The sequence below is a fragment of the Chlorocebus sabaeus genome, chromosome X, assembly GCF_047675955.1.
Source record: "Chlorocebus sabaeus isolate Y175 chromosome X, mChlSab1.0.hap1, whole genome shotgun sequence".
Taxonomy (NCBI): Eukaryota; Metazoa; Chordata; class Mammalia; order Primates; family Cercopithecidae; genus Chlorocebus; species Chlorocebus sabaeus.
The window spans coordinates 43,104,316-43,118,740 of NC_132933.1; the positions used below are offsets into that span (position 1 = coordinate 43,104,316).

The 14,425-nt window shown below is 38.6% G+C and overlaps 1 protein-coding gene across 2 annotated transcripts in view; it reads left to right on the forward strand.

The window, feature by feature from the left end:
• The window catches only part of AMMECR1 (AMMECR nuclear protein 1), a 132,899-nt gene that overhangs the window by 91,859 nt on the left and 26,615 nt on the right, over positions 1-14,425 (forward strand). The window lies entirely within an intron of this gene.

Sequence of the window (14,425 nt, forward strand, 5' to 3'; positions counted from 1 at the left end):
TGTTGGTTTGCTGCACCATCAACTCATCATTTACATTAGGTATTTCTCGTAATGCTATCCCTTCCACAGCCCCCAACCCCCCAACAGGCCCAGGTATGTGATGCTCCCCACTCTGGGTCTAAGTGATCTCATTATTCAATTCCCATCTATGATGTGGTGTTTGGTTTCCTGTCCTCGTGATAGTTTGCTGAGAATGATGGTATCCAACTTCATCCATGTCCCTGCAAAGGACACGGACTCGTCCTTTTTTATGGCTGCATAGTATTCCACGGTGTATATGTGCCACATTTTCTTAATCCAGTCTATCATTGATGGACATTTGGGTTGGTTCCAAGTCTTTGATATTGTGACTAGTGCCAGAATAAACATACTTGTGCATGTGTCTTTATAGTAGCATGATTTATAATCCTTTGGGTATATACCCAGTAATGTAATTGCTGGGTCAAATGGTAATTGTAGTTGTAGATCCTTGAGGAATCTCCACACTGTCTTCCACAATGGATGAACCAATTTACACTCCCACCAACAGTGTAAAAGCATTCCTATTTCTTCACATTATCTCCAGCATCTACTGTTTCCTGACTTTTTAATGATTGCTATTCTAACTGGTGTGAGATGGTATCTCATTGTGGTTTTGATTTGCATTTCTCTGATGACCAGTGATGATGAGCATTTTTTCATGTGTCTGTTGGCTGCATGGATGTCTTCTTTTGAGAAGTGTCTGTTCATATCCTTTGCCCACCTTTTGACGGGGTTGTTTTTTTCTTGTAAATTTGTTTGAATTCTTTGTATATTCTGGATATTAGTCCTTTGTCAGATGGGTATATTGTAAAAATTTTCTCCCATTCTGTAGGTTACCTATTCACTCTGATGCCAGTTTCTTTTGCCGTGCAGAAGCTCTTTAGTTTAATTAGATCCCATTTGTCAATTTTGGCTTTTGTTGCCATTGCTTTTGGTGTTTTAGACATGAAGTCCTTGCCCATGCCTGTGTCCTGAATGGTATTGCCTAGGTTTTCTTCTAGGGTTTGTATGGTTTTAGGTCTAATATTTATGTCTTTAATCCATCTTGAATTAATTTTTGTATAAGGTGTAATGAAGGGATCCAGTTTCAGCTTTCTACATATGGCTAGCCAGTTTTCGCAGCACCATTTATTAAATAGGGAATCCTTTTGCCAATGCTTGTTTTTGTCAGGTTTCTCAAAGATCAGATGGTTGTAGATGTCTAGTATTATTTATGAGTGCTCTGTTCTGTTCCATTGGTCTATATCTCTGTTTTGATACCAGTACCATGCTGTTTTGGTTACTGTAGCCTTGTAGTATCGTTTGAAGTCAGGTAGGGTGATGCCTCTAGCTTTGTTCTTTTGGCTTAGCATTGTCTTGGCAATGCGGGCTCTTGTTTGGTTCCATATGAAGTTTAAAGTAGTTTTTTTCCAATTCTGTGAAGAAAGTAATTGGTAGCTTGATGGGAATGGCATTGAATCTATAAATTACCTTATTACAGTATTTTCACGATACTGATTCTTGCTATCCATGAGCATGGAATATTCCATCATTTGTTTCTGTCCTCTTTTATTTCATTGAGCAGTGGTTTGTAGTTCTCCTTAAAGGGGTCCCTCACATCCCTTGTAAGTTGGATTCCTAGGTATTTTATTCTCTTTGTAGCAATTGTGAATGGGAGTTCACTCATGATTTGGCTGGCTGTCTGTTATTGGTGTATAAGAATTCTTGTGACTTTTGCACATTGATTTTGTATCCTGAGACTTTGCTGAAGTTGCATGTCAGCTTAAGGAGATTCTGGGCTGAGATGATGGGGTTTTCTAGATATACAATCATGTCATCTGCAAAGAGGGACAATTTGACTTCCTCTTTTCCTAATTGAATACCCTTTATTTCTTTCTCCTGCCTGATTGCCCTGGCCAGAACTTCCAACACTATGTTGAATTGGAGTAGTGAGCGAGGGCATCCTTGTCTTCTGCCGGTTTTCAAAGGAATGCTTCCAGTTTTTGCTCATTCAGTATGATATTGGCTGTGCGTTTGTCATAAATAATTATTATTTAAAATAATCTTATTATTTTGAGATACGTTCCATCAAGACCTAGTTTATTGAGAGTTTTTAGCATGAAGGGCTGTTGAATTTTGTCGAAGGTCTTTTCTACATCTATTGAGATAATCATGTGTTTTTTGTCATTGGTTCTGTTTATGTGATGGATTACATTTATTGATTTGTGTATGTTGAACCAGCCTTGCATCCCAGGGATGAAGCCGACTTGGATCATGGTGGATAAGCTTTTTGATTTGCTGCTGGATTTGGTTTGCCAATATTTTATTGAGGATTTTCACATCGATGTTCATCAGGTATATTGGTCTAAAATTCTCTTTTTTGTTGCATCTCTGCCAGGCTTTGGTATTGGGATGATGCTGACCTCATAAGATGAGTTAGGGAGGATTCCCTCTTGTTCTGTTCATTGGAATAGTTTCAGAAGGAATGGTACCAGCTCCTCTTTGTACCTCTGGTAGAATTCGGCTGTGAATCCATCTGGTCCTGGACTTTTTTTGGTTGGTAGGCTATTAATTATTGCCTCAATTTCAGAGCCTGTTATTGTTCTATTCAGAGATTCCACTTCTTCCTGGTTTAGTCTTGGGAGGGTGTATGTGTCCAGGAATTTATCCATTTCTTCTAGGTTTTCTAGTTAATTTGCATAGAGGTGTTTATAGTATTCTCTGATGGTAGTTTGCATTTCTGTGGGATCAGTGGTGATATCCCCTTCATCATTTTTTATTGTGTCTATTTGATTCTTCTCTCTCTTCCTATTAGTCTTGCTAGTGGTCTATCAGTTTTGTTGATCTTTTCAAAAAACTAGCTCCTGGATTCACTGATTTTTTGAAGGGTTTTTTTTGTGTGTGTGTCTCTATCTCTTTCAGTTCTGCTCTGATTTTAGTTATTTCTTGCCTTCTGCTAGGTTTTGAATGTGTTTGCTCTTGCTTCTCTAGTTATTTTAATTGTGATGTTAGGGTGTCGATTTTAGATGTTTGCTGCTTTCTCTCGTGGCCATTTAGTGCTATAAATTTCCCTCTACACACTGCTTTAAATGTGTCCCAGAGATTCTGGTATGTTGTGTCTTTGTTCTCATTGGTTTCAATGAATATCTTTATTTCTGCCTTCATTTCATTATTTACCCAGTAGTCATTCAGGAGCAAGTTGTTCAGTTTCCATGTAGTTATGCGGGTTTGAGTGAGTTTCTTAATCCTGAGTTCTAGTTTGATTGCACTGTGGTCTGAGAGACAGTTTGTTGTGATTTCTGTTCTTTTACATTTGCTGAGGAGTGCTTTACTTCCAAGTATGTGGTCAGTTTTAGAATAAGTGTGATGTGGTGCTGAGAAGAAGGTATATTCTGTTGATTTGGGGTGGAGAGTTCTGTAGATGTCTATTAGGTCTGCTTGTTGCAGAGCCGAGTTCGGGTCCTGGATATCCTTATTAACCTTCTGTCTCGTTGATCTGTCTAATATTCACAGTGGGGCGTTAAAGTCTCCCATTATTATTGTGTGGGAGTCTAAGTTTCTTCGTAGGTCTCTAAGGACTTGCTTTATGAATCTGGGTGCTCCTGTATTGGGTGCCTATATATTTAGGTTAGCTCTTCTTGTTGCATTGATCCTTTTACCATTATGTAATGGCCTTCTTTGTCTCTTTTGATCTTTCTTGGTTTAAAATCTGTTTTCAGAGACTAGGATTGAAACCCTTGCTTTTTTTTTGCTTTCCATTTGCTTGGTAGATCTTCCTATATCCGTTTATTTTGAGCCTATATGCATCTTTGCATGTGAGATGGGTCTCCTGAATACAGCACACTGATGGGTCTTGACTCTTTATCCAATTTGTCAGTCTGTCTTTTAATTGGAGCATATAGCCCATTTACATTTAAGGTTAATATTGTTGTGTGTGAATTTGATTCTATCATTATGATATTAGCTGTTTATTTTGCTCATTAGTTGATACAGTTTCTTTCTAGCATCTATGGTCTTTACAATTTGGCATGTTTTTGCAGTGGCTGGTACCGGTTGTTCCGTTCCATGTTTAGTGCTTCCTTCAGGAGCTTTTGTAAGGCAGGCCTGGTGGTGACAAAATCTCTCAGCCTTTGCTTGTCTGTAAAGGATTTTATTTCTCCTTCACATATGAAGCCTAGTTTGGCTGGATATGAAATTCTGGGTTGAAAATTCTTTTCTTTAAGAATGTTGAATATTGGCCCCCACACTCTTCTGGCTTGTAGGGTTTCAGCTGAGAAATCTGCTGTTCCCTTTGTGGGTAACTTGACCTTTCTCTCTGGTTGCCCTTAACACTTTTTCCTTCATTTCAACCTTGGTGAATCTGACAATTATGTGTCTTGGAGTTGCTCTTCTCAAGGAGTATCTTTGTTGTGTTCTCTGTATTTCCTGAATTGGAATGTTGGCCTGCCTTGCTAGGTTGGGGAAGTTCTCCTGCATAATATCCTGAAGCGTGTTTTCCAACTTGGTTCCATTCTCCCCGTCACTTTCAGGTATACCAATCAAACGTAGATTTGGTCTTTTCACATAGTCCCATATTTCTTGGAGGCTTTGTTCATTTCTTTTTACTCTTTTACGTCTAACCTTGTCTTCTCGCTTTACTTCATTAATTTCATCTTCAATCACTGATACCCTTTCTTCCACTTGATTGAATCGGCTCTTGAAGCTTGTGCATGCATCACGAAGTTCTCGTGCCATGGCTTTCAGCTCCATCAGGTCACTTAAGGTCTTCTCTACACTGTTTATTCTAGTTAGCCATTTGTCTAATCTTTTTTCAAGGTTTTTAGCTTCCTTGCGATGAGTTTGAACATCCTCCTTTAGCTAGGAGAACTTTGTTATTACCAACCTTGTGAAGCCTACTTCTGTCAACTCGTCAAAGTCATTCTCTGTCCAGCTTTGTTCCGTTGCTGGTGAGGAGCTGCGATCCTTTGGAGGAGAAGAGGTGCTCTGATTTTTAGAATTTTCAGCTTTCTGCTCTGGTTTCTCCCCATCTTTGTGGTTTTATCTATCTTTGGTCTTTGATGTTGGTGACCTATAGATGGGGTTTTGGTGTAGATGACCTTTTTGTTGATGTTGATGCTATTCCTTTCTGTTTGTTAGTTTTCCTTCTCACAGTCAGGTCCCTCAGATGCAGGTCTGTTGGAGTTTGCTGGTGTTCCACTCCAGACCCTGTTTGCCTTGGTATCACCAGTGGAGGCTGCAGAATAGCAAATATTGCAGAACAGCAGATGTTGCTGCCTGATCCTTCCTCTGGAAGCTTTTTCCCAGAGAGGCAGCCGCGTATATGAGGTGTCTGTCAGACCCTACTGGGAGGTGTCTCCTAGTTAGGCTACATGGGGATTAGGGACCCACTTGAGGAGGCAGTCTCTCCATTCTCAGATGTCAAACGCTGTGCTGGGAGAATCACTGCTCTCTTCAGAGCTGTCAGAGAGGGACATTTAAGTCTGCAGATGTTGTCTGCTGCCTTTTGTTCAGCTATGCCCTGCCCGCAGAGTTGGAGTCTAGAGGCAGTAGGCCTTGCCTTGTTGAGCTGAGGTGGGCCCCACCCAGTTCGAGCTTCCTAGGTGCTTTGTTTATCTACTCAAGCCTCAGCAATGTTGGACACCCCTCCCTGAGCCCGGCTGCTGCCTTGCAGATGCATCTCAGACTGCTGCGCTAGCAGTGAGCAAGGCTTCGTGGGCGTGGGACCTGCTGAGCCAAGCACAGGACAGAATCACCTTGTCTGCTGGTTGCTAAGACCTTGGGAAAAGCATAGTATTTGGGCAGGGAGTGTCCCGTTTTTCCAGGTAGTCTGTCATGGCTTCCCTTGGCTAGGAAAGGGAAATGCCCCAACCCTTTGCACTTCCCATGTGAGGCAATGCCACGCCCTGCTTCAGCTCGCCCTCTGTGGGCTGCACCCACTGTCCTACCAGTCCCAATGAGATGAACCAGATACCTCAGTTCGAAATGCAATAATCACCCGTCTTCTGCATCGGTCATGCTGGGAGCTGCAGACTGGAGCTGTTCCTGTTCGGCCATCTTGGCAACTCCCATTCCCTTTTTCATCTTCAAATGAAACTATTTCTTTCTGTATCTATTGTGGTTTTCCTAATATGTAGCATAGTACAGAATCAGCAATTGCCATTATTTCAGCAGCATATTCTGAAGCTTTTCCAACATATTACCCCATGTGCTTGTCTCATGGAAACAAAAGTAAAGTAGGACCTTTTCAATGGGAGAATTAAATAATTTTTAAGGGTAATAGAATGGAAAACTATGTAAGTAAAATTTTTCTTTGAAAACTAGGTTCTTAAGATAGAACCAGATAAGAGATGAAGAGTTAAAATGTCCTTTTCTGTTTTATCAGGCTCAATTTAAACATGTTTGTTGAAAGGAGTAAAGGAAAACCTGTTCCAAGTGAAGAGATTGGAAAGAAGGTTTGCTTGAAGTATGAGACTTTAGTAGTACATCAAGAATCACATATTTGACCTGAACTGAATCTACCCCATGTCATTATGCTATTTACTTGAAAATGAATGTTGAGGTTATCTTGCCCTGACCAGTTTTGTATTTATACATGCACAACCAGAACATACAGTTGCTTTTACAATAGGGACAGATTCTCTATTTAGAGTTTGATAAAAGAGAACCAAATACTCTATTTTAAAAATGTATAACTTTTCCCTTGGATAATCCTTTATGTAGCTCAGCAGCTAAGTAGAAATGATGGGACAGAGTGGATGAACTGCAAGGTGAGACCAGCCCCTACTAGGAGTGTATAAGCAATATGAAGAGGGAGCGGAGTGGATAAGAAACACAGAGGAAGGCAATAGTAAAGACTGCATTCTCCACACACACACATAGTGTTGGTGCTCCGCTGCTCCCCCACCCTTATCTGCTTAATTTCTAAGTTCTGCTTGGCTTCAGCATGCTGACACGTGCCAGGTGCCTGTCAGTGCTGAGTTATGTTGGGCAGCTCACTGTTTTACTGTTTTAGCTATTCCCTGGTGCCCTAGGCATCATTTTCCTCTTTCCATCTTGAACATCTGCTCTGGAGTGTTATTGGATTATGTGAAAGAATGATGGAAAGATCAGTGAATTGGGGAAGTCAGGAGATGTCGCTGCTTTCTAAATAGTTTTGTGACTTTGGGCATGCAGCTTTTTTCTCTTAGTTACCCCCAAAATCAAATGAAGGATATAGACTAGATGATCTCTAAGCACTTCTAGCTGACATTTGGTTGACCCCATGACTTTAGGGGGCCTTGTTCTTGGAGGACACCTATTATGATTTCTAATATAATGTAGTATTAGCTTTGTCTATTTCATGGGACTGTTTTGAGGTTCAGCTAGGATAAAAGATGTGAAGATGCTTTGGAAACTATTAAGAATCATATGAAACAAAGATGATATGAGTAGTTTAAAGGATTCTTTCCTCCAAAGATACCATATAGTGATAAAAATTAAAATAATTCCATTTAAATGAATGTGAGGCCAATTACGGAGGCCATAAAAACAGACATGCAGTTATACTTACCATAGATAAATATGCCATTTAAAAGTACACAGATCAAGGAATGATTCAATAAACATTGATTGATTGGCTAGGCAGCTAGGCTGTGGGGATGAGGTACTCTACTTTTCTTCCTGATTCCCCTTGTGCTTGTCAAGTTTGAAAGAAACAGGCAGTGGATCATGTTATTTTCTCTGTCACTATCACCCATCCACTCCCCGAAGGTTGGAATAGAACATTAAAACCTGTACAGAAGGGAATGGGTCATCCTGACCCAATGGCAGAGTATGAGAACATGAGGCCGCCTTGCATACTGGCTTGTCAGACTTGGCCTCGCCAGCACTAGGTAGTGGATGAACTGCAAGGTGAGACCAGCCCCTACTAGGAGTGTATAAGCAATATGAAGAGGGAGCAGAGTGGATAAGAAACGCAGAGGAAGGCAATAGTTAAGACTGCATTCTCCACACACACACATAGTGTTGGTGCTCCGCTGCTCACTCAGCAGTGAAGGCAGCTGCTGTATGCCTTTGTCTTTGTGGTCCTCTTCTCTTCCTCCACCCCCATTCTGTTCTTTCATGTCCTTCTTGTGACCTTTTACTATTCTTTCTTCCTTACCTCACTAGAGTAGAAAAGAGGAAAGCATACAAAAAAGGTGGGGAAAAGGAAGAAGTGAAAGCAAAATAAAGATTAAAAACTTGACAATGAGTTAGTGGAGGCTGGGATCCTCTCTCTTTCTCTTTCTCAGTATGACAGACTTGATAATTTTGCTTTGTACCTCATCTTTAAGTTTAACTTCATTCTTTTCTTTAGTTACCTTTAGTCCCCGAGCAGTGACATATGCAAACAATTATAAACAGGCCACATGATAGGAACCAGTGTCCTACCTCTCAGCAGACTTGCATCATCTAGGACTGGCAATAGTTTTAGAAAGGACAACTGAACCAGCCTAACATGACACGTAAGTTAGAGTGACAACACACATTTTGCAGTTTATAGAGTTAAATTAATAGATTTGATTGCCATGGAAAGAGGGAAGGAAAAGAATTGCATGACTCTTATACTGAGTATGAGAGAGCTTATTCACACAGGTTGGAAAAGCAAAATTAAAAAATCAGAAACAGGCCCACCAACCTAGGTATGTCCAAAACTAGTACTTTGGTAACCTATTATGACTTCCAGCAGATACAGTTTCAAAATTGTGGAAAGGCTTCAGAATAAGGGAAGGCTTAGCATCCCACTAATAAGGCTTATTAAGTTTAGATAAAACAGATGTTTTTCAGTGGTAGCAGCTCTGAGTCACCAAGATCAAAATGGAGAAAGAAGAGAACAAAAACAAGCTAACACTCTCATTAAAAAGGTACTATTTTTCTTAGGCATTTTCAGAACCTGCTTACATTTATACTTAATACTTTCAGTTAAATCCTGTGAATGGAAGCATTAATTGGGGAAAAATTCCTTAAAACTGATTAAATGTATATACATTTATATTGATTTGCTGACATTCTGAAAGTGGTACTATGAAAAGAGAATGGGATTTAGAGGCAGGCGGTCCTGAGTTCATATGTCAGCTCTCTTACCTGTTTTTTTTTGTTTGTTTGTTTGTTTGTTTGTTTGTTTTTTTTGAGATGGAGTCTCTGTTGCCCAGGCTGGAGTGCAGTGGTGCAATCTTAGCTCACTGCAACCTCCACCTCCTGAGTTCAAGTGATTCTCCTACCTCAGCCTCCTGAGTAGCTGGGATTACAGGCGTCCACCACCATGCCAGCTAATTTTTTTTTTTTTGTATTTTTAGTAGAGACGGAGTTTCACCATATTGGTCAGGCTGGTCTTGAACTCCTGACCTCATGATCCACCTGCCTTGGCCTTCCAAAGTGCTGGGATTACAGGTGTGAGCCACCATGCCCGGCCAGCTCTCTTACCTGTTTTTACAACCGTCGGCAAGTTACTAAATCTCACTGATCATCACTGAACCTCAGCTTCCTCCTCTACAAAATGAGTTGTTTTGAGGACTAAATAAGATAATACATGTATAGTACCTTACTCACAGTAGGTACTTAGCAGATATTGGCTCTTTGAGATTTTAAGCTGCTTTTGCTCATAGTACCATGTCTGAATATCTTAGGACCAGTCTTCTAGAGCTTGATTAGGAGCTTTAGGCCATCCAAAGAGGGATGCACCTGAAAGATCCATTGTGGGGTGAGACAAAAATATTAGAAATTATATTTATGATCATTTTAGATAAAATATAAGAAAGTATTTAAACTCCACTAATATTTAACATATGGATTGACCCTGATGCTCTCCTTTGGTCCATGTTGGAGAGTCACTGTCATATACTCTAAATGAGGGATCCTGAGAAAAGTGTGAGATTTCTTGATTTGGTGAGATTTCATAGTGGCATGTACATTCTTTTGCTCACTTTAGGCATATTGCAACATATTTCAGTTTACATGTACCTAGTTAAGTAGATTTCTGGTTCTTAGTACAGGTTGAGAATCCCAAATCCAGAAATCTGAATTATACTCCAAAGTCCAAAACTTTTGAGTACCAATGTAACGCTTAAAGGAAATACTTCAGATCTCAGAATTTTGGATTTGGGATGTTCAACTGATAAAATGCAGATATTCCCACATCCCCCAAAAATCCCAAGTTTGAAACACTTCTAGACCTCAGCATTTTGAATAAGGGATATTCCAACCTGTATAATCTTCATCCTGTGGTTTCTTTGCAGGAATCTTCTTAAGCTGTGTGACTGTGTGTTGGTCAGCTAAAGCTAGATAAACTAACCCATGCAGAATGGACAAGTGGCTTAAGATTCCTGCAAGGAAGAAAACGGGTTGATGATAATAGTAATAATGCAAGGGCAAGAAAATGGTGAACTAGCTGACACTTCTATGAGTTTCCTCTTAATTTAGCCAAGTCATGAAGTGAAAACAAAAATAATCTAATCAGATCTGACAAGATGTCAGCCCCAAAACAAGAAAGAAAAGATCAAGAACATTATTTGATTTATACCCACTGTCTTCAATAACAAAGCCTACTCTAAGTATCATGCTTTGATATATTAGCCTGTGATAGTAGGACAAGTATATACTTTATAAATATACATATTGAGGATGTGTGCTCAAACTTTTTTTAGTGATAGGAATACTCAGTCAAAACTGTTTGGATCCTGGTGATGACAGATGACATTGTCAGTCAATCCCCATGTGGTAGTGAGGACATGTCTTGCAGTTCTGAAGGGATTCAATGGATTTTTTTTTTAATTTAAAAAATAAAATAAAAAACTAATTTAAAAAAAAATAGCTTGGAGACCGCTATTTTAAATGAGGAAAGTGGTTGCTGCCTATGGAATCTCTCATCTCTCATTCTATATCCGCTGCTTAGAAATTATTTTTCTTGTTTTTTGTTTTGTTTTTTACCTAAGCATTTTGTTATGGTATGAATAGTAGGATAGAGAGTAATATATCTAAATCATCAAACATGATTTAGGGAACTTTATTTCTTGATAAACATTTCTTCTACAGAAGTAAAAGACCAATTCCTGCCCAAAAGATTTAAAAACTGTAGTTGAAGAAAACTAAGAAAATGTTTCAAAGCAGCATATGAATCCCTGCCTGCAGGATAATGGAAACTCTTGGTGAAGATGCACCTTACTTGATGTAGATTTGTTTGTGAAAAAAAATTATATATATATGTTTCTGTAAAACTCCCTTTAACTCTGAGTCAGTTGGTAACCAGTAAACCAGTAGCAAATTGTAAAACAGATCTTTTCAAAAAGAGCGCTAACCTGCTGATTATTCCTCTCAGCATTCCTACAGCATGATTTTAACAAGTATTTTATACATATCCATATATTATTTAGTAATCTACTATTCTTATATTCTCCATGGCTCTTTGCATAATAAAAAGCATATAGCGGGTGTTTAATACTTATTTTGAAAATGAAAGAAAATGAAATGAAAACATCAGGACCTGGAAAGGTAGCTATTATCCCCCGAGATGGCCACATTTAATTCCTAGAGAAGATAACTTGTTTAGTTCTTCCCAAAGCACAGCTTAGTTCTGTGGCTCCCTTCCTTTCACCAGAGCCATAATGTGGGGCAGCCCTGTGGACATGAACTTACCAAATAGATGGATGACCAATCAGGGTTCTTTGACAGCCACTACTTATTGAGTAGGTTAGTAAAGGCACTTATGCAGTTATTATTATTTTATTTGTTACAGTCGCTCCATTAGGTGGATATTATTATGATCTCCATTTCATAAATGAGGAAATGAAGGCTGGCATAGATTAAGAGACTTGCCCAAATGTCACACAACTAGTGTGTAGTGGAGCCAGGATCCAAATGTAAATATATCTGACTCCAGAACCCAAGCTGTTGGCCATTCTAATAGGTTATGTTCTAGAGAACTGTGAAATTGCGCTCATTAATTAATGATTACTTCAATTTTGCATTTTTGGAGCTATATTTATTGGCATAAGTCACAGAGAACTGTTGTTATACCTTGGAGACACACTTTTGATGGGTCTGGGGAAATAATACTAATTTGGGATTGTAGACCAGGTTTCTAAATTCCAATTCAGTTCAAGAGGTGGTTCATTCAGTTTTGTAGTATATCCTAACTTAAGAGAACACATGGATGAGATCCCTGGAAATTTTGCCAGTCTGTGTGTTACACAGTCTCTTGAAGGTAGAGACAATCTCATATCTTCACATTTCCAAGCTTATAATTGTTAGTGGTCATATCGTAATCTTTTCCAAACCCACACATTTTTTCTTGCCAAGGCCTTGAGAGCACTGTTGTTATGGTGTACAGTAACAAATGACCCAGTTATATTGAGTTTTAAAGGTGAACCAGAGTCATAAAGAGAAAATTAAAATATTCATTTTACTTCGGCAGATTTTCATCAGAAAAACATAATTTAAACAAAAATAGTTTCTAGTAGTTCATTTCTAAAAAAAGGTAGAGTAAATCTAGAAACTCTGCAGAGAAAGCATTATGTAGACATTTTATAGAGGGAAATAAGAAATACTTTCTGTATATACAAACGTTTAGCCATCTGTTTCTTTATGTATCTTTTATTTTCCAGTTTTAGCTCTGCTCCACTAAATCAAATTCAGACCCAATTCTCTTAATTTAGAGGGGAGGAATTTGTGGCCTAGGAGGCAGATTCTGATGATACTTGCTGGTCCTCACAGCTGGCAGCTCACAGGGAGTTTTCCCTTCCTGGTGGGCAGCTATGGCTACCTCCTAGAGAGTAGAGGCTTTTAAGAATTCAAGATCAGAGCATTTCAGGAACTTTAAATCAGAGGGCAGTAAGTGATAACACTCTAAAGCCTAAGTGAATCTCATAGGATAGGAGCCCGATAATATATATCAAAACCTACTGAACCTGTTGTCCTTTATCTCCCTCTCCTCTCTCTTAATTTTCCATTCTCCCTTTCTTGCTTTCTCCTTGTTTCTTTGCATATGTCTCTATTTGAGCCCTTTCTAAGTGTCCCCCTTCTTTGTACATTCTTTGCCTCCTACTTCTGTTTTCAGGTTCTTGCTTTTCTCTTCATTTTTCTTTTTACATATTCCTTTTTCCTTTTTCTTTCTCTCCTATCTTCTCTTCCTTTTGTTCCATCCCTTGGTTCTTTCCTCTGTTCCCCATCATATCATATTAAGCATATATATTAAAATTAATAAATGTTAATGTTCATTGCGCAGCAAGAAGGTTTTATTTATTACTGTAAAAGGAAAACCATCTCCCAATTAAGTAACACTGTACATATAGCTTACAGTTGAAACTTTTCTTTTGAGTAACAGCCCTCACCAAAATAAGGTACCTTTCCTCCTTCCTTAACCATAATTGTGTCTTTTGTTCTTCCTCTCTACCCTTAGGTTTGATGAATAGACACATTTTTACATTTTGTTTTGTGTCCATTGCTTCTTGAATTTTAGAAAGCTAAAATTGCTACTTAGTGAGAAAGAGAGGTAGTTAATTTTTCAGATGTGGGTTTAGGATTCTAGTATTCTGAGTTTCTGAGGTTCAAACATGCCACGTATGCATTCTATTCCAGAAGCTCTAGCAGGGAATGACAGAATATGGAATTTCCTGGTGGTTGAAACCCCTCATGAAGAAACTACTTTTAGTTTTAGACTAATACAAGTTGAATTGCTTCTCTTTGCCTGTCCCAACAGGGATTTTTAATTTGGGTTTTAATTACTTCCTTGTCCTAAAAAATAGTAATACGTAATATGAAGCCCCTCTCAGTTTGATAACTTTCCAGCAGTTAATCGATTAAGTTCAACAATGTTTTAGAAAGTGAATGAACAAGTGAGCGAATGACTAGACAGAGTCCCTTAAATTATTTCTGTTGCATGCTGTATTGTTTACATTGAGCCTTGTAATATCTAAGGTTTTGCCTATTTTCAGCGACTTTTTTTTCTTTTTAGCATAGTTTCCAGGCACTGTCACAAACTCTTTAGTTCTTTCATAGCTAAACTCTTAATATTTTTTCTTCAAATGTTCATTTTTATGAAAGTACTACATAACATTATTTAACTTTGACAAATGTTGATGCTCCTTCTCAATTAGGTGAGGTGTATTCTTGAGAAGGTGCCAATTTGAATTGAATATATTTGAATTTGGTATGTGAACTAAACTGTGATTGTTTAAAGCTTATCCATCCAAGGGGTGATGGAGCAGCTGATCAGTTTTATATGTAAGTGTTTTGTTTTGTTTTTCTAGCGATATTTAAACATTGGAAAATGACTTCCTATTCTAACAAAGAGAAATTCATATGAATTTACTTACAGGACCCCCTTGTCAGTTCCTTAGACTGCCTAGAATTTAAACTGGCAGATACTACTTCGGTATAAAATGCTTTCTATGGACAGTATTAATATTTTAAA